This window comes from Sorex araneus, chromosome 9, assembly GCF_027595985.1.
Source record: "Sorex araneus isolate mSorAra2 chromosome 9, mSorAra2.pri, whole genome shotgun sequence".
Lineage (NCBI taxonomy): Eukaryota > Metazoa > Chordata > Mammalia > Eulipotyphla > Soricidae > Sorex > Sorex araneus.
This window is the reverse complement of record NC_073310.1, coordinates 50,445,672-50,470,971: the sequence shown is the minus strand read 5'-3', so window position 1 is coordinate 50,470,971 and position 25,300 is coordinate 50,445,672. Positions and strand designations below refer to the sequence as shown.

Sequence of the window (25,300 nt, the reverse complement as noted above, 5' to 3'; positions counted from 1 at the left end):
CCATAAAATAGTCAAATGTGAATACATATAATCATCAACATCAAATTATCCCCAGTAATTAACTTTGATGTTAATTAACTAATTAAATTCTACCTTTAATGCTTCAATCAGATAATTGTGTTTCTATGACTTTTATATTCTTACCTGCTAAGTGAATATTATTTCCTAGGTAAATATTAAAATAGACTCCAGCTATTTTTTCTATTTTAATAAAAATGGCAACAATATAGTACTGCAATAAAAATAATGAAAGCACATTGATATATAATAGAAACCACATATATGTGGTGGCTCATATCCATTCCTAGGTATTTACATTAACTTATTTAATGTTCATTAAACTATTAATATATTAGTGATAAAATGCTATATCCCCATTTTACATACGGGAATAGTTACAGCAACTTTTGGCAGTGTCAATTAAAAAGGTGATCAATCTGGACTTTGAACCCAGGCCACCTGGCTCCACTGTGCTCTTTGCCTCTCTTTTATTATGCTACCTCTACACTTGGTTAATGGGTAAAAGTTTATCAAAGTTATGAATACTGGATTTTTCATAAACACAATTAACCATTAAATTATAAAACTCAAACCAAACCAATTGTAAAAATAAGAAAAGTACCCAGGCCACTTCATAAAATGTTTGAGAACACATATATACCACGTATGAAGTGGAATGGAATACATAATTATTTATTTATTTATTTTTTGCTTTTTGGGTCACACCTGGCGATGCACAGGGGTTACTCCTGGTTCTACACTCAGGAATTACTCCTGGTGGTGCTCAGGGGACCATCTAGGATGTTGGGAATCGAACCAGGTCAGCTGCGTGCAAGGCAAATGCCCTACCTGCTGTGCTCCAGCCCCGGAATACATAATTATTAAATGTCCAGGTTTCACTGTAATCTCTCATATTCTCTTTCATTCACCTATTCTGAAGAAATGTTCAATACATCCCCACTTGCATGGACAGAGGAAAGGAACAAATACCTGAGAAGCTTTGAAACTCAGGTACAGAAAGCAAGACTCAGAGCAGCAGGGGCTACTTCCCAGAATCTCCATCAGACATACATTCTCCCAAAGAAATGTTCCATCACTTCCCATAAGAGAAAGTAAGAGGTCAGAGAGATACAAGGGGGAAGAGGTACAAGGGGGAAGGTGCTTGCCTGGCATGCAAGCAAGCAGGCTCTAATCCCTGGCATCCCACATGGTCCCCGAGTCCTGCCAAGAGTGATCCCTGAGCACAGAGTCAGAAATCAGCCCTGAGCATAGCCAGGAGTGTCCGACACCCCCAAAAATAAACTATTAGGAATAACAAAGAGTCACAATTATATTTGTATTAATACAGTAGTAGCATCGTGTATGACAATTGTATAACTATAATGAAAAATTATCATTATGAAAAATTGGAGCTTCGAGCCAGAGAAACATCGCAGCGACTGGGGCTCTTGCCCTGCCCCCCACCCTGCTTTGAATCCTGGCACCACACAGGGTCCCCCAAGCATTGCCAGGGGCCACTCCTGAGCACCGAGCCAGGATTAGGTCCCGAGTACACCAGGTGCTGGCCAAACACAAAACAAAACAGAAAATTAGAATTTGCCTAAAGGAGTAAAATTACCCTAAAATAGAGTAAGTATATTGGGCCTGTAAGTATATTGCCAAAGGCCTGGTACAATGTATGAAATGCCTGGAGCATACACTTAAACAAATGGGTTGTAAACCAATGTGCCATTAAATGTTTATGAGCTTTCTTTTGCTTCCTGAAAAGACAAAAAAAATCTCTTTTGAAGAACTACAAATACATTTATTAACTGCTTTCAATAATATTTTCCTTTATCAGTGTTAGACTAATACAGCACAATATTTATTAAACATGCATTCTATTTAAGGTATACTTGGCTTTCTTAATCTTCTCAACACCCAGAGTTTAATTATCCACCTCATGAGGAAGTGGCTAAGCCAGGATTTAAAAGTAGGTTACTTGATTTCAAAGTCCAGGCTATTATTCAGTACCACCACTATCCCTACCAAAATGGAACAGTGATTACTTTTACAGATTATAAAGCATAAACCATTTCTTTTCTTGGGGAGGTCACACCCAGCCATGCTCACAGAACCAGATGATGCTGGGGACTGAACCTGACTTACTGTATGCAAAGAATGAGCTCAGCCTGCTGGCCTAGCTCTCCAGCCCCTTTGAGCACATTTTAATGATCAGTAGGGAGTTTTGTGATGACTGTGTAAACTTGATTACTTGATTCTTTCCCCTTAGAGCAACAAACAGAAAAACACTAACATGAGTGTGCTCAACTGTTCCACTTTCATTTCAGTTGGCTTACCTTTCAGTGGAAGATTTAAGACCATTGTCCCAGAGTTTTCAAAACACGGCTGTGCAGCATAATAATATTTTGAACCACGAAACAATATTCTCCTCTCTGTGAGTATGGCAACCATGCAGCTCAGTTCAGATTTCAACTCGTATTTCCCACATAGTCAGTACGTTCTCTCTTCTTAGTACAACAAACATTGTAAATCTTAGCTTAGAAAGGAGAGTTACCACATCCACTGACACAACCCAAAAAAGCAAGTGCAACGAACCAAGTAATTTTTCCAAGTGAAAATACGGGCAGGTTGGTTGGCAGGGCAGAGTGTGTCTCGAGGACACCAAGAGACAGACTACCCAATTCCATACAAAGTCACTCAATTACCAAGTGGAAGTAACAGACTGTCTGATTCAACACCAAGTCACTCCATTTACCAAGTGGAAGTATGAGGCACAGATCATTAAGCAGAAAAAGGGGCGCATTCTCTGGATGAATTTTCATGGTTTCTCAGTACTTCAATAAATGAAATGAGATTACGCCCAGAGAGGTAGCTTAACAAGGGCCCCTAAGCATTGTCAGGTGAGATATCCTCAAAACAAAAAAAATTAAATTACAAAAATCACCTAGAGTTACCCGACTGCATCGAGACCCACCTACCACTTCTTTTTTAAACTGAACTTCAGATACCTTTCCCTACAACACACCTCTCTGCTCCCCCAGAGGGGGGCCACCTCCCACGTGACTCCTCAGAGAGCGGGGAGCAGAGGGAGTCCCCCGCGGTGTAACACTCTGAGGTGATGTGCGTAGGTCCTCGTAAGATTCTAACCAACATCACGTCAAGGCTTCATTTGTGCGGAAGAGATGAAAAAGAAAATTTTTTAATGCCATGAACGAAGACACACACACACACACACACACACACACACACACACACACACACACACGGCTGTAGGAAGACATAAGAGTAAAAAAAGTTCAGAGGGTAGAACTGCCAAAACAAGACTAAGACCTACCTCCATAGAAGTTTTTTAAAATGTCAGAAATAATAAACCCTAGAGAATAATTGACTAAGCGCTCACAGTGATTCTAACTAGAGAGGAGGAGAAGCAATTTTCTTTGTTCACTTTTTACTAGATTAAAGAAAGGAACATCTATATTTAAAGATCCTGTAGTAGATAAAGCCTAACTACCAAAGCTGCTACCAGGAATTTTACCAGATCCTCATTTCAGGGGTATCGGGCAAATGATACTTGACAGTACCTTTTCTCTCCAAAAGTAACACTGAGTAAGTCCTTGAAGCACTAAAAACAAATCTAATAATATAAAAGCAACTAGTAATAACCATGATGACTACCCAATTCCAATTAAAGAACTAGAAGTCTAATTCCTCAGAGAAGGGCTCGATAATCTTGCATATGCTATTTCTGGGGGGTCTCTCAAGCTGTGCTCAGGGCCACTCCTAATAATTCCTAGCCAAAGAGTCAGCTCAGCTGTCCAGTGTGAGGACTCAAGGACACGGTGCTGGGAGGGCCCTACACATATGTCTAGGATTGCCTGGGGCACTAAGGGGGCACCTGGTGGTAGGTGGGGGGTTATGTGGTGCCAGGAATCAACCAGGGCCACCAGATGTAAGGTACGCACCCTAACCTGATTTGTCACAATAACTTATTAATGCTAAGAGTTGGCCAAAACACACAAAACCAAGAGTTCCTTAAAGGCAGAAAGCAGGTAAGACTTTGCATCTTGTCTACTCCATACAAAGCCTTTAATAGAAATAGAAGAATAGGTAGTGGGTATTCCTACCTCACTAAGAGAAATTGAAGCAGGCAAAATTGTCTCCATGCCCTGAGGCCAGGGAGAAAGCTCAAAGAAGGTTTGGACTGATCCCTGGGAACTACAACATTCCCCTTGATTGAGCCAAGAGGAGCCCCAGGAGCACCACCTTGTATGACTTAATCCACTTCCCAAATTATTTCCTCAACCCCCCAAAACTTTTCAGGTTACACTGCACTAGAAAGTATTTACCAGAGGCCAGGGATGTTGCTCTGGGGTAGGACAGGTCTAGCATAAAAAAGCTCTAGGTTCAGGAGAGAGAGTACAGTGGGTAGAATGTAGCCGACCCAGGTTCAATCCCTGGCGCCTCATATGGTCCCCCTGAGCCTGCCAGGAGTGATCTCTGAGCACAGAGCCTAGAGTCAGCCCTGAGTATTGCAGGTATGGCCCCAAAACAAAACAAACAAAAGAGTTTCTAGCTTCAATTCGTTGCACCTTCCCCCCTCCCTGCCCCCCAAGAAATATTTATTCCCTAACATATTAATCATCCCTCACCCAAATTTGCCTGGAATTTTAGTTCAACAGGCTATGGAGAGAAACAGTATTAGCTCATCTTTCAAAGTGCTGGGAAACAGTCTTCTCCCTTAGCTAACTCACACACTGAATGTTGTTCTTGTGGAAGACCAATATCACAGCCACACCGAGGGGGTAAGTTTCCCATTTCCTAACTTCAGCACAAAAACATTTCAAGCAGTCTGGCTGCAGGGAAGATTTCCTTCCTCTTTCCCATTCTTACCAGAGACAAGTCTTTCACTTCTAATCACTTCTATTTCTGCAGATTCAGGGTTTTCAGATCCTGAGCTGAATCTTTTCACATTGGAAATGTGACTTTAGGCACTTCAATGAGTATAAACTATTCCTAACATTTAACATATTAGGAATATATTAAGAATATATTAATATTTTATTCCTAATATTTCCTAATCTTTAATGAGTATAAACTATTCCTAAAGCTATTAAGTTTCCAACGCTATTTTGGTTGGGGGGAGGGGCATACCTCAAGTGCTCAGGGCTGACTCTGCTCTGAGCACGGGGGTCACATCCATCATACTTGGGGACACGGTGCCAGGCCCAAACCCAGGACTCCAGCATCTAAAGCGCATCCCAGCCTGTAGAGCCATCTCTCTAGCCCAGGAAATTGCCAACATTTTAATATTGCTATAGTTCACAACACTGCATGTTCGAAAAAATTAAATGATATGCTTTGTTAAAAGATCACTGACTCTATGCTTTCCAAATTAACTAAAAATTTTTTACGAATGCCTCTACCAGTTGCCTTTATAACCAAAAATATTTACCCAGAAAGAATGTAGCCAAACTTTAAAAAATGTTTCCAAAAGATTTTATGCTGTCAGACACTAGACCACTAGCATTCCTACTTTATCAAGGGATTCTGCCTCCCCTCCCCTCCCCTCCCCTTCTCTCCTCTCCTTCCCTCTCTCCCTTCCTTCCTTCTTTCCTTTTCTGTCTGTCTTTCTGTCTCTGTCTGTCTGCACCAAGAATCAAACCCAGGGCCTTACACAAGTAAGACGGGTTCTCGATGGCTGGACAAATCCCTGCCCGGCAATTAGAGTATGAAGAGGAATCCTCCAGCTCTCATCCAAACACCACTGTCACTTAGAGAAATGCATCCTGTCTAGACAGACTCGGCACATGCAGGGCACAGAGCATGTGAAGCTATGAGCAATATACACTGCCAAGGCTGCTGCTCTGAGCTGCTGCAGCTTTCTCCGGATACGTGAAACAGAGTGGGTTGGAAGGCATTAAGGAACTTGCTTTGTGTGCAGCCAACCACAGCGCAATCCCCTGCACTGCACTGTTCCCCAAGCCCCCAAACACAGAGCCAGGGCTAGCCTCCAAGCCCTGCCAAGTGTGACTCATCTCCCCCCTCCCCAGCAATTCCAAATTAAAAACTAAAAGCAAGCCAAAAAAGATCAAGGAGAGTGGGCCTTGCACAAAGCCGACCTGGGCTCGATCCCCAGCATCCATATGGTCCCCTGAGCACCGCCAGGAGTGATTCCTGAGTGCAGAGCCAGGAGGAACCCCTGAACGTCGCTGGGTATGCAACAAAAAACCAAAAATAAATATGTAAAAACTGAAAAATAAAAGACTGGAGGGATGGCTCACTGGGCCGGAGACACGCCCTGCATGCGGGACCCCTAGATTCACTCTCCCAGCGCCAGGCGGTCCTGCAGGGAGCAACCCCTGGGCACCAGCACCCAGCAAAGAAAAATCATTCCTACCTATCTTACAGGCAGCTGTGAAGAAATCACATCTGCAATGTCCCCAGCAGAGAAAATCCTTCCTACTCCTCTTCTAAAGTGGCTGTGAAGCAATCACACACAGAAGCATCTAGGCTCAGGTCTGACGAACTCAAGATGCTCGGCAACGGTGTCTCTTATTTTAATGACTCCCCGCTAACACTCTGCCCCCCTCTCATCAAAGAAGCAAGTTGTCTGCCACCTTCTTTTCAGCCCATTTTAATTTAGTGAAATACTTCCTCTGCTCTGATACAGAAAAACAAGTGTTCAACCATAGGGTACAACAAGAGCACCTAAAATGTATCTTACTGAAAAACACTGCAGCATGCGTCGCCCTGGTGCAGAAAAGCCCATTCCTGCACCTCTTGCTGTTGTTGTTTTGTGGCCATACCCAGAGATGTTCAGGGGTTACTTCTGGCTCTGCACAGGAATTACTCCTGGCAGTGCACGGGGGACTGCCAGGGATTGAACCCGGGTCAGCTGTGCAAAAGACAAGCTCTGCCTGCATCGCTCTAGCACCATCTTTCTTTAATCTAAAAAGTCCTGGTTTCCCAGAGATCTTAGCTTCGGTGTTAGTATACCAGCTTCAAAATAACTGTTGTGATAGAATTATTTGAGCAGTCATTCTGAGTTTAAACCATCTGTCTGGCATTTCCTGAAGCAACTGCTAAAGATATCCTATGCATACAGATGAGATTTTTCTCAACAAAAATGCAAAAATGTTTCCACATCTGTTGTTTTTGTTGATATGTCACCTAGATTAACAAATTCTTTCCTAGGATGAAAACAGAGAATCTTTTTAATGTACACATTTTTTAATGAGGCTATTAAGATTATGTCATCTTTTCTAATGTTTCTCTACTACAAGTTTCTATATGTGCATGTGGATATAGACATATCTAACCCTAGAGACAGAGAAATTCCTAATAAACAAGTCTGTGACTTTCATCTTTAAGCATAATGGCTAAGACTTTTTAAAATCAGACTGGAATATTCATGCATTTAAATCTGCCAGATTATGGATGTGAAGAACTATACAACTGGCCTTAGACAGTATACAATAATTCTGAAATCTAAGATGCTCATTTCATACTTCAAAAGATAGCTATATCTAAATGCCCAGCAAATGACTGGGTCAAAATTTATTACTTCCATCTGCCCAGTACTGCCCTTCCATATGCTAGCATCACCACCAAAACTGTCTCTGGGTACCTGCCGTTATCAAAGGACATGATGCTGTGGGGGCTGCCAGCCACACAACTCTGCTTGCACGCCTGATGGCTTTTTGAAGAGAGTCGCACAAAGTATCATTCTGATCAATCCAAGTGTTCAAGCTACTAGAATTGTGGGCACAAAACTTAAGCTACAGTGAAATATTCTTTAGGAACTTCAGAAGTCATTTTTCTTTTATGTGCCTTACTGACGACAAAATCCTGAAGCAGTTAGTGCTGGTACTTCAAAGAAAGGACAAAAAAAAAAATCTCGGGGGCAAGAGCAATAGTACAGTGGCGTTTGCCTTGCACATCCCTGGTACCCCATATGGTCCCTGAAGTCCACCAGGAGTTATTCCTGAGTGCAGAGCTAGGCGTAAGCCCTGAGTACTGCCAGGTGTGCCCCCCGCTCCAAAAAAAAAGGGATGGGGGGAGACCAGGGGAGGGGAGGGGAGGGGAGGGGGTAGGAAGGGAAAGGAGGGGAAGGGAGGGGAGTGGGAGGGAGAGGTGAGGAGAGGGGGAGGGAGAGGGAGAAGGAGAGGGGGAGGGGAGGGAGGAGAGGGAGAGGAGGAGACCTATATATGATTTATTTTAGGGAATTGGATGGTGCAACTGTGGTTAAGTACAAAATCTTCAGGGTAGGCTGGCATGCTGGAAACACAGAAAAAGAGTTACAGTTCAACTTCAAAGGCAGTCAGCTGGCAGGATTCCTTTCTATTGAGGGGACGGTTTAATCTCTGTTCTATACAGTTTTCAAATGACAGGATGAAACCTACTCACATTATGAAGGGCAATTTGTTTTACCTAAAGCCCCCCCACTTAGATCCAAAAACACCTTCACAGAAAAACCCAGAATAACGTTAGAACATGTTATCTGGACACCATGGTCCAGCCAAGGTACCACATTAAATTAATCAACATAAGTGCATCTCTTGTCAAATGTAGGCATATTATATCAAGATTTTTTTAAATACATAGAGAGAAATGTGCCATTAGACAACTAAATCATTGAGTTCAAGTTGTCAAATGTAATTACATAAAACCAAGCCACTTTATCTTACTCTACACATAGTTTAGCTCTGCAGTGTCGTCATACATGCAGCCCCTGGTTAACCAAACACAGCTCAGCAATGTATAACTGTACTGCTCTCGCTATATACAATACACATTATTCAGCACACTATCTGTCAGAACTGTGGTAACAGACTAGGATACAGTCTCTGGTAATGAAGACTAAAACTGAGAGGAGCAAAATATGCACCAAATTTCACTCACACAGAGTATTACATTGCTTTCCCTACTTTCTAACATCTAGACTTCCCTTGGTGTTTGACATCTAGACCAGCAGAACCTTCTACGCTAAACTAGACTCAGTCTGAGCACGCTATCCAGGGCATCACTCTTTTCTGACTTTCACAGTGATTGGTGTCGTAACTAACATGATACAAAATAGATACACCTACGGCAAGAAAGAGATTTGAACTCAGAAGAAGAAAGTAGGGTCAACACGAGCTATTCTGTCACCTGCCAATGCCCGCTTGTTCCGCCATCGGCACATCTACAACTTATTTGGGAAAACTGCTTCTCCTCAAACTCAACTATGCGGCTTGAGTAGGGTCCAATTATGTCCAAGCCCTAACTGCAAACTTGTCAGAAGCCAAGCCAGATTCCTTCTCCAAGATTTTATTTTTATAATTAAGGGAATAAAAACACATCTACTAGAAAAACTAAGGAAGTGGTCTATAGCAGCTGCCAGCCGTTTGTCTACAGCCCTGTGGAAGTGTGCTGGGAAGAATGACAGAACGATGAAGAGAGAACCAGAGATGAGAGCAAGGCGTTCAAAGGAATTCTGCCATTAAACACAGTGAGAGTTCCGATCATCCCTAATGCCTACAGAAATAAACCCCTCTTGGAGTCTGGTTACATGAGCCAACAAATGCCCGTCTGCCTAGTCACAGCTGTACTTCTACCACTTACAACTAATTTCCGGTGAATGTGAAATAAGGTGAAACCCTTCTAGGAGTTGTGACATTAGGAGGGACGGTAACTTGTCTTAGGAAAGTTAGGAACCACCTGAAAGATGCTGTTTGAGACCCCAACGAATGTGTGTGCATGAATGACATGCAAGCACATGCCTGGAGAGATGGACAGTCATGGCTGTCAGGCAACCTCAAAAAAGGTCCCACCCAACAACATTTCATGAGGAAGGGATCTGATAGATGCTAAAATAAAGCAGGCTGTTAGTTCCAGAAAAAGCCAGTGACATATTATACATATACATACATATATACATAGCACCGTATCACTGTCATCCTATTGTTCATCTATTTGCTTGAGTGGGTGCCAGTAATGTCTCCATTTGTCCCTGTTGTGTGCTAGTGTAGCCCAATGGTGTATTGGGGGCTTTTTCAGGATCAGGAGAATGAGGACCGCTGTTATTACTGTTTTCGGCAAAACAGCCCAAGAGCCCAAAACTTTACTCAGAAAAGACATTTGTGCTCCTATGTTCACTGCAACACTATTCACAACCACCAGTATCTAGAAACTGCCCAAGGGTCCAAGAACAAAGAACTGGACAAAGAAACTATACATTATATACATATACATTATGGAATACTACTCAGTTATTAAAAAAAGGGAGGGACGACACCATGCAATCTGACATTATAAGGACAGTGTGGAGAATATCATGCTGACTGAAGCTAGGCAGAAGAGGAGGCACAGACACAAAATGATCTCTCATGTATAAGGAAACATCGAGAGGCCCAAGGTAAGGGAGAGCTGGTCTACAGAACTGCGCTTACCTCAGCAGGGGCCTGGGGAACACTGAGATAATGGAGGAAAACGGACAGTCTGGTGGAGGGTGTGGTGTTTACAATGTATGCACAAAACCCTATTATTAACAGACAAATACAGTGTCTCAAATAAAATTGTTAAAACTTAAAGAAGTGAGCCAGAAAGACAGGACAGCAGATAGAGCACACTCACAGAGACGACTTGGGGCGCAATCCCCTGAGCACTGCCAGGAGTGCTCACCGAGCACACAGCTCCCTTGCCATACTCTTCACCACGTCCATGAGACCCTTCCCGCCCGCTCCCCCACTCCTCTCGGTGCCTTCGGTTCTGTGGTGAGAGTCTAAGACTTTGTTCTTGCTCTCTCCCTTTGCGTTCTTAGTAGACCACAACATGAGTGACATCGTTCAGTATCTCTTTCTTCTGCTGGTTTATTTTGCCTAACACATGCATACATCTCTTATACAGTTCCTTTTTCCAGTTATTTAAATCAAATGTCAGTTCTGGTCTGATGCATTTCTCCACTATTATTTTCTGATGAGTAAGGCCCTAAAGCTGCAGACTGGCTCCAGTGATAGTGTCTGTTTTGCATGTATGAGGCCCTTGGTTCCAACCTCAGCGCTTGGCGGGGTGGGGAGGCAAGTAATACAGAGTAAGTCATCAGATCCAACTTGGCTGAGTCAAAAACTACTTTTAAATAATTGTTCAAGAGTCAAATACTACTGATACTAAATTATGCATTCTGGGCTGGGGGTGTGAGGATGAAAACCCAAAATTTGGCAACAATTTCATTAAGTAGCCTACCTCCTAAAGCAAAGTCATTGAGCATTATTGGCCAGTTATTATTCCACCAACCAGTGATACTAGAGAGTGGTATCACTCCAGTTTCTGAACAAAAATAAGACATCAGAGGCTGGAGCGATAGTACAGCAGGTAGGCAATTGCCTTGCACGCACCTGACCCGGGTTTGATTCCCAGCATCCCATATGGTTCCCTGAGCACCGCCAGGAGTAATTCCTGAGTGCAGAGCCCGGAGTGACCTCTGCGCATCACCGGGTGTGACTCAAAAAGAAAAAAAAAATAATAATAGTAAGGTATCAAACCACAGATCTACTGACAATTATTAGCATGAGCAAAAACAAAGCTCACTCTGCATTCAAGTGAAGGTATTGATTTCTAGTTCCTAGGAGGGAGAGAGAGAGAGAGAGAGAGAGAGAGAGAGAGAGAGAGCGCACACTTTATAGCCATATGGTGCCATGTCTAATTAAGCACTTGTTTTGTTTCCAGCCACTCCCTTCTCCTCAAGGTTGTTGCTGGTGCTGCTGATGTGAGGAAAAGGGCTGCGTACAAGCTTGGGTCTCATGCTAGACTTGGGCGGGGGGGGGGGGGGGGGGGGGAGGGGAGGGGGGCGTTATGGGGCGTGGGAGGAGTCCCTGGGGGAGGGAGGCATTTCCTTTTGTGGTATTTACACCTGGCGGGAAACACCCTCCAGCACCAAGGATCACAGACAGCTGATCAAAAGGGCCCTGGGGAACTGAACCTACAAACTCTTTCCTAGGGCACTTTCAGCCACTGCCTCATTATTCCTCCAGGCCCTAGCTTGGGTTGGGTCCATTGGATTTTTGTTTTTTTTTAAGTTTGGGGATCACACCCTGTAGTGCTGACTCCCAACTCAGTGTCAGGATGGCTGGCCCTGCAGCATGCACCCAGTACTGAGCCTGGGGCTCCAGCATGCATAGGCTGAGTCCTCTGAGATACTTTCTCAGCACTTTATCTGTGCTTGTATATAAACTTATACTAACAGTCCACACAACTTGAAGACAAAAAGTAAAGGATTAAATTAAAAAAAAAAAAAGTTTTAGGGGCCAGAGCTATAGTTGGGCATTTTCCTTGTATGCAGTAGACTAGGTTTGATCCCCGACCTCCCATATGAGCCCCCAAGCAGTCAGAAGTAATTCCTGAGTGCAGAGCCAGGACCTCTGAGCCTCTCTGGGTGTGACACAAAACAACAAACAACAACAACAAACTTTTTTTAATTACAAAGTTTAAGTCTCTAATTGGCTTTGCAAATTCAGGACACCACAATAATATCTCAAAATGAACTATTCTGTACAAAAAATTAAGATTAGGTGTGAAAGCCAGAAATACATGAGTTTACTGCTATAATAGATCTACATATGTCCCAATATAAAAACCTAGTATAGAACTGAACTCAAGTATTTCTTGATTTATAATCATTATATTCATATTGCATCTTTAAAACTATAATCCCCTTTTACAGCGTTCTGGCCTTCTTCCTAAAGGTCAGACTGCAGCCATTAGTTCTCCTTCTGGCATCCCTTCAGCTCCATGACAAAGGTCCACTGTTCTCTCCAGTTTTATAACACACTTTATAATGAACTGGGAAACTTGATACTCAAGACTGGTAAAACATTTAAAAACTTTCAAAAATATTAAAGCATTAGTAAGATCATGAGCAAAAAATACAAAAGCAGGAGGAAAGTATATGATTTGTGGCCTCACATGCTGGGGGGAAAGGCAGCTGGGATAGAGAAGGGACCATTAAGTAAATGATGGTTGGAGGGATCGCTCGGGATGGGAGATACGTGCTGAAAGTAGACTGACTACGAACCAAGCATGATGGCTTCTAAGTATCTGTATTACAAACCGTAATACCCAAAACAAGAGGGGGGGGGAGGAAGGGAATGTGTCTGCCACAGAGGCAGGGGGTGAAGAGGCGGGGGTGGCGGAAGGATATTGGGAACACTGGTGGTGGAGAATGGGCACTGGTCAGGGAAGGGTGCTTGATCACTGCATGACTGAAACATAATCACGAGAGTTTGTAAGTCTGCAAATGTATCTCACAGTGATTCAATAAAAAAAAAAAAAAAGCCCACAAAGTTTGTGGTTTGCTTTGGGGGCCACATCAGGTGATGCTCAGAGGCAACTGCCAGCTTAGGAGGATGACGGGGTGAGTTGGGAATATCTGGGCCCATCCTTGCAGTGCTGGTACCTGAACCCAGGGCTCCTGCAGGAAAAGGATGGACTCCAGCCAGTGGGTCTGGCACCCCAGCCCAGAGTGGTTCTGAAGGCCATCTCAGAGTTCAGATAACATAATCTTCAGCCTCCTCTTCATTATCAAGCACTGCCTGAACTTTGAAATAAGCCAAAAAACTAGCTGCTCTAAGGAAGATGGTGAGTACGGACTTGTCCGTTTTACTGGAGATGGGGACGGTGGGGATCTATGGATTGCGAATGTTGACCCCCAACTCACCCAGCAACAGTCCCTGCTAAAGCCTATGCTGGATGCAGACCTCCGCACATCCACACCACTAGCTTGGCGAGGCTGACCCAGGCTCCTCCTTCCCCTCTGGCTTTAATGTACTGTGCTAATCACTGGCTATCATTTCTGAAGCATTTGGCATACCTCCTGTGTTCCAGGTACAATACCAGGTACCTGATATGGAGCAATAAACAAGATCTGGACGCTACCATGGTCTGGAGAGTATGCTGAGTAATGAGAAAAAAAACAATCATCAGTGCAATGAGTACAAAAAAAAAAAAACTAAGGGTGCAATGAAAGCTCACGGTGACATTGGAAGCCAAGACTACCAAGACTGACTGTTCAGAGACCAAGAAAATCAATACCTGAGAACACTGAAGTGGGGCTGGGGAGATAGTATAGGATTAGGGGCACATGCCTGGCATAAACCCAACACTGGCACATGCCCTTCTCATGCACTGGGTATTCCTAGTGTTCCCAGCACCCAGTGCCAGAGCAGACTGGTATCCCTGAACCTCACAGTGGACTCATAGCCCAATTGCGGAGTTGAAAATCACCGGAAGTGGGCCCAGGCAATCTCAGCACAGCATGGGAGACTCAAAGGAATTTTTTTTTAATTTTATTTTTATAAAGTTGTTCACAATAATTCACTACATTTAATATTCCAATACCAATCCCACCACCATTACACCTACCCACCACCATATTTCAAATGTTTCCATCCCGACCCCCAAACCCTGCCCCCAAAGCAGGACCTAAATAATTTATTTTGTATCACTAGTTATGAATAATCCACTAAAAATGATCCCAAAAAATTTCCTTAGAGGAAAGTATCTGAAGATTGTTGTATTTCACCCTGGAGTCATTAAGCCATTGTATAAGAGATTACCAACATCTTGTTAAAGGCTGAGTTTTGTGTGCTTATTATACATACATACATATATTTTTTCTCACCAAGATGGGTTGCCATCTACTTTACCCCAAATCAAACTGTGTGCTACATCAGTGGTGTAGAGTATGAGATGTCACATGGCTACAAATGGGACCACGCACTCCAGGAATTCTAAAATCCAAAGATATTTAAAAATTATAAATTAGTGGAAACTTTTTGGAGCTAAAATTATCTCTTGCCTTGCTCTCAACCAACCTGGGTCCAATCCCCGGCATCCCATATGGTCTCCCAAGCACCATCAGGTGTGATTCCTGAGTGTGGAGCCAGGAGAAAGCCCTAAGCATCGCCAAGTGTGGCCCAAAACCAAAACTTAATAAAAAATTAATGGAATCTTTAAAGGGCTGAAGATATGTCTCAGTGCTAGAGCACTTGCCTTGCATGTGTGAGGCCCTGGGCTCGATCCCTGACACCACAAGAGCAAAAATAAATAAATAAAACTACTAAGTCTATTTTCCTATTACTCATACTAAACAAAAAAATTAAAACTCTGGACACAATATATCAGACCAATTTTAGCAAAAGAAAGTAGACTAACTGGTGGCCCGCGGACATCACCAGGAGCAAGTTCCCGGGTTCACTTCTGGCTTCCTGTAGCCCAGATTTGAAGAGAGAAGTCAGCAACCCAGAAACACCAACAGCAGAGGCTGACCAAAATAGCCCCAACAATTCCCTGTTCTGTCTAGCACCCAAAAATAAGGACCCAAAAAGGGGAAACTCAGCAAGACTGAAAGCTTTAGATATAACCATTTGCTTCCAGCCAAATGTCACAGAAAAAAAAAAATCTGAGTCCACCCACGCGTCCCCCACAGTGACCAGAGGGAACCTAGATTTTCATACTCACCAGACACCCAAAACCCCCACTACAGCCAGGTCAGGGGAGGCAGAGGAGGAAAATAGGGCAGAAAGTGGCCAGATCTCCCACACACATCCCGAGAGGCAGAGCGAAAAGTCGAGGCTTCCAGGAGGCAAGGGGGCCGCCCTCTGGGGACAAGGCCTTCAAACCAGGGTGAGGTGAAAGAGTCTGCAGCGAGGTTCTAAAGGAGACAGATGCTAACAAGAAACTCTTCAAGAAGCTTCAACACTCTGGTACATGAGATCCAGAGGCTCTGGTACCTACAAAGACAGAAAACACTACACAACGCCCAGTTTCTGGTCAGCTTAACCCAGCACTTCACACTGACTTACTTCAGTTGCTATTACCCAATCAACATGTCTGGCTTTCCACAAAAAAAAAAAAAAAAAAAAAAAAAAATTAACAAAGGACAGCGAAGGGCAAGAAAAAGGGTCTGAAGAGATAAAGTGAGTCCCAGAATCAAACTTAGATATGGCATGGATGTTAAAATTATCAGCCAGGGAAGTTTAAGTGACTATTATTAATGTTTCAAGGATGAGAACTATAAAGGAAAAAGTACACATCATACAAGAACAAATGAGTAATGTAAGCAGAGATTAAAAATCTAAGAGTTGACCAAAAAATGTCAGAAACTAAAATGCTTGTAAAACAGAAAATGCCTCTGATGGGGTAATCAGTAGGCTGGAAATGCTAGGCAAAGAATTCATAAACTTGAAAATTATATCACAGAAATTTCCCAACAGATAGCAGGATAAGGAACAAAATTTCTTTACTAAGGCTTGTCCTATACAAGCTGCCGAGAACCAAAGATAAAGTAAAAATTCCTGAGAGAGGCCTGGGGGTGGAGAGAATACTTTTATCTACTAAAGAAAAAGAATCACAATGTACTTTTCATCAGAAAGGGTGCAAACAAGGCGTGGGGACAATAAAGTTTCAGTGTTCAGGTGGGGTGGTAAGGGGTAACAGGATGGTTCAAGCAAAAGTGCCTGTTGGCAAGGATGAGGCCTCAAATTTCACCCCAGATCCACCCAGAGTCACCAAGTGTGGCTCTGGCATTCCTGCTGCCGGGGGCCCAATGTTACAACAGAGCAAGTGGTCACAGTGCACGGCAATCACACGTGGGTACCACAGCCAGGAGTGCAGCTGGGAGCACGTGGGTGTGCACCACATCTAAAGTGGGCAACCCTGATTTGTGGACTATAAAATAGCATAGTATGAGACTAATACCCAAGGACAGTAGACACAAGGGCCAGGAAGATTGCTCCACAGTTGGAAGCCTGCCTCATGAGCTGGGGGAAAAGGCAGCTAGGATAGAGAGGGAATCACTAAGTCAGTGATGGCTGGAGAAATAGTTCAGGATAGGAGATGTGTGCTGAAAGTAGACAAAGGACCAAACATGATGGTCTTCCAGTATCTGTATTGCAAACCATGATGCCCCAAAGAAGAGAGAGAGTAAGAAGGAAAGTGCCTGCCACAGAGGCAGGGGGTGGGATGGAATGGGGGTGGCGGGAAGGATACTGGGGACATTGGTGGTAGAAAATGTGCACTGGTGTAGGGATCGGTGATTGATCATTATGTGACTGAAACTCAATCATGAAAGCTTTGTAACTGTATCTCATGGTGATTCAATAAAAAATAAATAAAATGTGCAATCCACGAAGAGTTCGATCTCGGAGGTCACAGGGTCCCCAGAGCACCAGGCTGGGCGTAGCCCCCAGCACTACTAAGGATGGCCCAAAGTGTACCACCCCTGGCAAGCACAAATACAAGCACCAAAACTGAATGTGTATAAACCCTGAGGAACCCTATGGATGATGATACAGCACAGTCAGATGCATGAGCCCCCTCCGTCACAAAAGCCACAAGGGAAGAGGAGAAGGGTTAAAAGAAAAGAAAATCACCAAGTAGAATTCCATACCCCAAAGAAATGATGGGAGAAATCTAAGTTGAAATCTACACTTTCTTAAACAAGTCTTAGAAAACTCATTACCACCTAACCTACCCTACCTACCCTGCAAAATATGTGAATGCTGTTTAAACTTCACAAATTGATCTACAGACTTAATACAGCCCTACAAATCAGAATCCCATTTGATTCTTTTGGAGAACTTGACAAGTTGATTTCAGAAATTACTCAGAATTGCAAAGGAGTCAGAATAGACAAAACACTTTTGTAAAACAAAATAAAACAAAGCAAAAAGCCAATCAAGGGGCTAGAGAGGTAGTAAGTTCAGTGCCTGCCCTGTATGCGGTTGACTGGGGTTCAATCGCTAGCACCCCATATGGCCACTGAGCATGGCCAAGAGTAACTTCTGACCCAAAATACCCCTTAAAAAAATAGTAAAATATCATTTTCCACTATCAAAACGGGAAGGAAAGAAAAATCAGTAACCAAGACAGTCTATTTCATTGACCTGTGTGTCTGCCTTATGTGTGGCCATACATAGGATATCCATACATAGGACAGATATCCATACATAGATCAATGAAATAGCCTGAGACTCCAGAAATAAACTTACGACTAAGGTCAAAGGCCACAGACCTAGAACAGCTAATGAAACACTGAGCAGAACAAAGCTGGAAGACGGGCAGTATCTAGCTTTAACACTTCAATATAAACTACATTAGCCCACACCACATGGAGACTCCATACAGTGGGATGGATCTAGCGAACCCAGTAATAAGCCTCCACTGTCAACCGACAAAATACAAACGCAGGGCAGGAGCACCGTTCAAAGGACGGGCTGCATGCTTTTCATGTGGGAGGCCCAAGTTAGATCACTTGCACCACCACCGGGCATGGCAGGGAGCACCACTGGACATGACCCCAAAAGGACACAAAAATACAAAGGCAATTCAGGAAAGAAAAGTGTTTTTCACAAATGATGAAGAACTAACTACAGAACTGACCTGTGCAAAAACAAACATAGACTAAACCATTACATCTTTCCCAAAAATTAACTCAAAATGGATATCACAGAACTGTATGTAAAATGCAAAGCTATAAAAATTCTATAACTAAAATAAACAGGTAATACTAAATTTGGGTCTTAAATACAACACTAAAAAACTAGATTTATAACAAGAATAATAATCTTTAGACTTTAAAGCATACTGTTTATGAAAGTTACAGTTAACAGAATGAAAAGACAAACCACAAAATGGAAAAAAGTATTTGTAAAATACATATTTGATAAAGGACCCCAAAATACCAGATACTCTTAAAACTCAAGAAAATCAACTTGAATAAAAAAATAAACTTGAGTAAGAAAATAGGGTAAGACAGGAGGTTGTCCCCATGGCTTGGAGGCTGGTCTCTCATTCTGGGCAATTCAGAGAAGGGAACACCAAGTAAAATGTGGTCGGAGGTCATGCGGGGGAAGGGTAATGCGTGCCAAATATAGACTAGAGACTGAACACAATGGCCACTGAACACCTTTATTGCAAACCACAACACCTAATCAGAGAGAGAGATCAAAAGGGAATACCCTGCCATAGTGGCAGTGTGGGGTGGGGGGAGACGGGACTGGGGAGGGCGGGAGAGATGCTGGGTTTACTGGTGGTAGAGAATGGGCACTGGTGAAGGGAAGGGTTCTTGAACTTTGTATGGGGGAAAGACGAGCACAAAAATGTATAAAACTGTAACTGTACCCTCACGTTGATTCACTAATTAAAAATAATTTATTTTTTAAAAAAAAGAAAATAGGGCAAGAAAATAAACCCAAGTTTTAAATGAGCAAAAGATCCCAAAACCTCAGCAAAGCACATAAAAGGATGAAAAAAATAAACAGATGCAAAACTGCTCAATATCATGTTATTAATGAATGTGAATTAAAGCAATGAGATACAGCACTGCTAGTACAATGGCTCAAATTTTAAGACTAAATATCAAATATTTAGTATTTTGGTATATTTCTGGTAAGGACCAGAACAGAAATTTTCATTGCTAATGTGAATGCAAAGTGGTGCAGCCACTCTGAAAGACATGCCGGAAGTTTCTTACAAAGGTAAATACAGTCTGACCACACAATTCAACATTCTATAGTATTAATACTGTATTAATCCAAGGTATTAGCCAACTCATCTGAAAGCTATGGCTACACAAAAGCCTAAAAGTAACCAAGATGTAGATGAAATAATAAACAAATTACGGCTCATTCTGACAACAGATTATTCATCGGCAAAAGGAATGGGCTATCAAGACCTGAAAAAGAACAGGGATAAATCTTAAATGTATATTTTACGTGAAAGAAACTGATCTAGAAAAAGTATCCATTCCATGATTCCAATTAAAACATGTTCTGGGGGTGGGGGTGAGGGAGCTAAAGAGGGTAGGGTGCTTGCCCTGCACACAGCTGACCAGGGCTTGATCCTCAGCACCCCAATATGGTCCCCAGAGCCCGCCAGGAGGGATCCCCAAGCTCAGTGGCAGGAATAAGCCCTGAGCACCACTGGGTGTGGCCCAAATCCAAACCAAAAACAAAACACAGAACACATTCTGGAAATAACAGAATCATCAGAAACAATACTTTACAACAACAGCAATGTATGCCCTTACAGTTGGGGGGAGGGGGGAAGGGACAGAATCATAAGTCCAAAATCAGTATCACTGGCCTGAAATCAAAGTGTTGATAAAGGCTGCTATCCCTCCAGAGGTTCCCGGAGGAAATGTCTGCCTCCTCCAGCTTTCGCTGTTGCTGGCATTCTTTGGCTTGTGTCCACATCATTCCGATCTTCAAAGCCAGAGCCTTCATATCACCACGTATCCCCTCCTTACACAACCTTCACTGTGTGGTAACCCCCTGCCTCCCTCTTACAGAGACATCTGTGATTGCACGTAGAGTCCAGGATAATGTTGTCAACTTAAACTACTTAATCTTATCTGTGAAGACCTTCCCCCCAAAGGTAACAACTACCTGTGACAGGGAATGAAAGATTAACTGTTATCTTTGGCAAACATTATTCAGCCAAGACAATAGTAAAAACAATTTTTAAAAAGAAGGGTTATTAGATTCCAGAGTAAATGAGAATAAGCATTTTATTGTATTGTATGAAAGGGTTTTAATTTCCTTAAGGGTAAAAATCCACAGTGATCACAAACTGGTTCTTACTGATTTATTTTCTGATGATTCTATTTGCCATTTCTTAAAGTTTTACTAGAACAAGTAATATAAATCAAATTATGTGCATAAGGAGGCAGGTTGGGATGAGAGGGAAAATGGGGGCATTGGTGGAGGGAAGATCACACCGGGAGTGTTGGAACAATAAATGCCTGAAACAACTGTATAATAAACAACTTTGTAAATCATGGTGTTTTTAATAAATTTTTTTTTTAAAAAAAAGGGTCAGTGTACCCAACTTCAAGATTTATTTTATGCTACTATAACGAAGTCTTGGTATTAGAGGCAGGATGGTCAAAAACATGAGAGAGAAAAAAACAGAAGATCCATATACATATGCGCATATATATATATATATATGTATATATATATGCAAGGCATGTGCTTTACCATCGAGCCTGGCCCCAGACAATTTGTTATTGACAAAGATGCAAAAGCAATATATTTGGAAGAATGATAATCTTTTTAATAAATGGCCCCATAATTAAATATTCATTGTGGGAAAAAAATTAAGTTCACATTTCACACACACACAAAAAAAAGTAGAACACAGAATAAACTGTAAAATGCAAAAACTAAGTAAGAAAATATTTAGGTTGTAGGCCTTGACCTGTGGGCTGGAGCGATAGCACAGAGGTTGGGCGTTCGCCTTTCACTCGGCAGACCCGAGTTCGATTCCTCCGCCCTTCTTGAAGAGCCTGGCAAGCTACTGAGAGTATCGAGCCCGCGAGGCAGAGCCTGGCAAGCTACCCATGCATATTGGATATGCCAAAAACAGTAACAATAAGAATCTCAATGAGAGATGTTACTGGTGCCCGCTCAAACAAATCGATGAGCAACGGGATGACAGTGACAGTGACAGTAACAGGCCTTGACCATGATGGTTCAGTTTTCTAGAACAAACCAGTTGGTCAAGATATCTGATAAAAACATTACTCTGTGAGTGGGTGCTTTGGGACGTGATTTAAATCAGTATATTTCTGCATAAGTCAGATTGCCCCCACAATGTAGGTGGCCCCATCCAATCAATTTAACGAACCTGGTGCATACATACCCTACAACGGTGTTCTTGAACCTTTTCATACCCGCAGACCTTCGTGTGTCCTGCACACCAGTCCAGTCCGGGTAGTTATAATTACGGCAGCAGATCAGCAGTTTCTGACCTTTGCTCTGCATGTGGAACAGCCCTGGGCTAAGATCAGTGACTGAAGACCACTGTATTACAATACTTGTCAGCAACAAAGAGAATGAACAGAAACGCAAACACCTTGATCTTGAAAATTACACTGAATGAAAGACAATCCCAAATGGTTATGCAGAGCATGACTTCATTTATATGAGCACTTCAGAACTGAAAATGTATCAACCATACATGAAATCAGGCAGAAGCAGGCTAGGGGGTGGGTATCGAGGAGCAAGAATCCATAAGAGGTGGGTAATAAACAAAAAGAAGAAATCACATTGTTCTCCAGAAGTTGCCACTGAAAGAGTATTAAATCAACACAATATTAAGGGGGGGAGGGGACTGGGTTAAAAAGCTTCAGTAATACTGAAAAAGCATGATCCAATTTAAATGTGAGAGGAAAGAGCTTTATAAATAATGACTCTAGAAGATCACAACGCTGTATGTAATCTTGGTATAACATCTGTAGGAAAAGTGGGGAAATTCAATAGGAAAAGACTGCTCTTTGCACTAGAATACTAATAAAGGAATACTTACAGACCTGAAGTAAAGCTAAAAATGGACAATAATGCAACTACCCTTCATTGAATAAAAACTGACAGCCAGAGCCAATGTGGTACCAATGGTCCCCATATCCTTATTATTTACAATCCACCTTGCCTCTTTCCACACAAAATAGGGCTGAATGTATAATCAAAGGGGAACCAGAGCGTGTGACCTCCGAGACTGAGACAAAGATATACCTACTTTGTTCTCTCTTGGACTGTCCCCTCTTGAAGAAACCACCTTCCACCAGCTGTGATGAGAGCCAGCTGGCACCAGGTGAGGGAATAAAGTGTCTGAGAAGCTAACTCCTGGACTGGGGGGATGGTTGAAAGGGCTGGACTGCCTGCTCTGCATATAGGAGCCCCGGACCAGGTTCCTGGCACTGTATGGTCCCGAGCACTACTACGAGTGGCCTCTGGGTATCTGGCCACAGCAACCTGTGGCACCAGCAAGAATGGCAAAATAATAAAAAATCAATAATTAGCTCCTCTAGTCCAGCCAACCGTGCATAAAACTGCAATCTTGGTAGAGCTTGACCTTTAAAACCATCCACAGTGCTTCTGAACAACACCCACCCCAACCCAAATGTGACATAATAAATGGTTTTTGGTTTTTTTAAGTCATTGGATTTGGGAGTACTTCAGATAACCACTGCACTTTTGTGGCAGGAAGAGTTCTAAACATATTAGAGTAACCACTTGATCCTCAGCTCTAGGAGTCTGTGTTAAGATGAGGAAACTGATACAAAGAGGTTAAGCAATTTGTTCCAATTGTCACAAATTGGTAAGTAACCAGATTCAAATGTAAAGAGGGTGCTATTAATTACTGTGAAATAGATTCTCCCCAAACCTGAGGTGGTTTCCATCCTGTGTTTTTCATTTTTGCTGTGAAAATAGGAGGCAAGGTCATCTGATAAAAGAACAGGCAGAAAGCCAAATGAATCAGAGAACTGAGAAAAAAAAAGGGGGAAAATCTGGAACAGCTGCCAAGAGAACTAGCTAGAGAAATCTAATAAGATTTCCTAAAGTGTTGAGGGCACAGGAGGGGTTAGGAGTCATGAACTTGCACTGCAGTGAATCTAGTTTAAGATGATGATAATAAGGAGAACATTAGCCTGCCGGCATACCTAAATATAAATCCCGGGTCGAGGCTTCCCACCATACTGTGGTGAGATCTACTTCCCATGGTGAGTGGTCAGTGCTGCTGCACATAACTGCTTTGTTCTCAAGAAGCAGAAGTTTCTCGAGAGAACCTTCCCTCCCAGTTTCATTGAAAATGCCACAATGAAAATGTCAATGTATTTCAATGTACATATAATGATGAACTGGAGCAATAGCACAGCAGGTAGGGTGTTTGCCTTGCATGCAGCTGACTCAAGTTCGATTCCTCCGTCCCTCTCTGGAGAGTCTGACAAGCTACTCAGAGTATCCCGCCCGCATGGCAGAGCCTGGCAAGCTACCCAGAGGGTATTCGATATGCCAAAAACAGTAACAACAAGTCTCAAAGTGGAGACGTTACTGGTGCCCGCTTGAGCAAATCGATGAACGACAGGACTACAGTGCTACATATAATGACACATTGGTCCACACGACCACCAAAGAGCAGCCTCACTGTGATGCACTGACTCAACAAATCCTAAAATATAGCTCTCGTTGCAAGCAACACTCTGTGGCAGCTGATCAAAACTGTCTGACACAATTTGCACTTGCGATAGCAAGAAAATCTAACCTTACAAAGAAACAAACAAAAAAAGATCCTAACCTATACTGGTGTTCTCTTCTCCCTGAGGCAAGTCGTTATACAGACTCAAAAACAATACCCCTCACTTCCCCACCCCCCACCAAAAAATAGCTTTCAGTCCAAAATTTCAAGTTCACTTAAAATTACGATTTCCAGGGTGAGAGCAATAGTACAGCAGGTGGGGGACACTTGCTTTGCACACAACAACCCGACATCGATCCCCAGCATCTCATAAGGTCCCCTGAGCACCGCCAGGAGTGATCCCTGAGTGCAGAGCCAGAAGTGACCCCTAAGCATTGCTGGGTGTGCCCCCTCTCTAAATTTTAAGATTTCCAGGCCAGAGAGAGAAATCAATAGGTTAGAGCACATGCTCTGCGTGAAGGAAGATGGGTTCCGGCCCCAGAAGCACCACCACGAGCAACTGGGGATTGAGGGCCTGAAGTAGCCCCCAAAGCAAAACAGAAATCAGACTCTTCCAAATTTCAAGTTTCATATATGTACTTCATTTTTTCTTGACAAATAAGCTGGCATAAACTAATCTCAAGTAAAAGTTTAATAAGGAAAAAAAGATCAAATAGAAAGCTTTTGAGGCTATTATTCAATACAAGCAAGAGTAGATACTTAAAAGACTAAGACACAAAAATGCATAATGGAGGTAAAAGTTTGTGAGATATGCACACAGACACACACAGAGTGATAACAGTTAATATTCTATTAAAAAATTTCCTCATAAGCCATTATAATCAGAAGACTTATTAGAAACAAGTCAAATGAGTTATGCTAGCAAACACACTTGTTACAGTAAACAAGGTATCACCGGGTAGGCTCTCCGCCGAGACGAAACCCCGGTGGCCGCACGTGTGCCGCCTCTCTGCAGCTGCACGAGCATGATTCCAGAGGCCATCTAAACTACTTTTGGTACCAGCAGCTTCTTGCAGAAATGTCTCTAGACTGGGAACTAAGCCACTAAGCCGCGGCCCCATGCTGCCCCAGGAGGGGAAAGGTTTCTCTCTCTCCCCTTTTCCTTGCCGGCGGGAGGGCACGGCGTGGAGACCGCCATCTTATGAGGACCACTAATGGGAGGTCCGGGCTTTCAATGATGCAAGTTCTGGCAGGAATTTCCCTGGACTTTGTTACTAAAATACTAAAATACAGAAATCTAAAACCGTGCGGCCGCAACCTTGTATCTCTTCATTCTCAG

General features: G+C 42.8%; 1 protein-coding gene across 9 annotated transcripts in view; it reads right to left on the bottom strand.

Moving 5' to 3' along the window:
- Positions 1–25,300, bottom strand: part of ARHGAP12 (Rho GTPase activating protein 12) — a 114,830-nt gene that overhangs the window by 66,902 nt on the left and 22,628 nt on the right. The gene's annotated exons all lie outside the window — the stretch shown is intronic.